The 888-nt window shown below is 38.4% G+C and overlaps 1 protein-coding gene across 1 annotated transcript in view; it reads right to left on the reverse strand.

The window, feature by feature from the left end:
• Window positions 1-416: 416 nt before the first annotated feature.
• The window catches only part of LOC144516148 (E3 ubiquitin-protein ligase RNF123-like), a 47714-nt gene continuing 47242 nt past the window's right edge, over window positions 417-888 (reverse strand). The window contains exon 5 of the mRNA XM_078247343.1: window positions 417-888. This exon is cut by the window's right edge and continues 838 nt beyond it. The gene's annotated coding sequence lies outside the window, so the exon portion shown is untranslated.

Below are 888 nucleotides of genomic sequence, written 5' to 3' on the forward strand. Positions count from 1 at the left end.
AAATAGGGTCCAGGTTACAAAAAACAACAACAAAAAACCCCTTTAATATTATAAAAACTACAGCCAGCAGCCATTTAACAGAAACACACTTCTTCAGTCCAGAGTCCAATTTCTTTTCTAGTGACTTGTTATTAAAGTGTGAGACAGTACAGTGGGAGTTAAAGCCTTTAAAGTCTGTTCAGAAGGCTGGAAGCTGCTCCCTGCATCGCTGTGTGTTTCCTCATGTTTACAGTACGGTGGTGTGGAAGTATCCATGCATGCAGACCTGCAGGTCGGTCCTGGATGGATTATGAGACACCCGGGGGGGCCCCTGAGATCAAACCTGTTCAAGGCCCCCCAAAGCAACACGACCCTTGACTCACAGAGACACAAAACTACAACGTTTGGTGGTGGTTTTGAGTCTCTGATTATCTGATTTATTTTCAAATCAGGATGATAGTGTAACGGTATAGTGTATAACGGGTAATAAACATACTTACAATGTGTTTATAACCCTGTGTAACTATAGTTATAAGCACTCCTTCTCATTCATAATGTTTTATAACAATCATAACACATCAGGTATGATAATACTACCTAATACTGACATTCATTTTTGCAAGGATCAGACTTTATTATAATTCTCTATTATAATAACTCTCATAGCCCGCTAAATTCTGCGGATTTTCATCCTGGATCACCGCTGAAAAACTCAAAATATAAAAGAAATTCTGGTTCTGGTTATAAGTCACTATACGTGCTCATGAATTGCTTTGAGTAAAGTCAAACATATTCAATCTAAGCAAGAACACAAAGAGTTGTCAAATTAATTCATTTGTTTAACGGGTCATTAACTATAAATCGAGGAATCTCTGTGTGCCCGTTCTGTGCACATTTCTCCTGTTCTGT

Source organism: Sander vitreus, chromosome 4, assembly GCF_031162955.1.
Source record: "Sander vitreus isolate 19-12246 chromosome 4, sanVit1, whole genome shotgun sequence".
NCBI classification, from domain to species: Eukaryota; Metazoa; Chordata; class Actinopteri; order Perciformes; family Percidae; genus Sander; species Sander vitreus.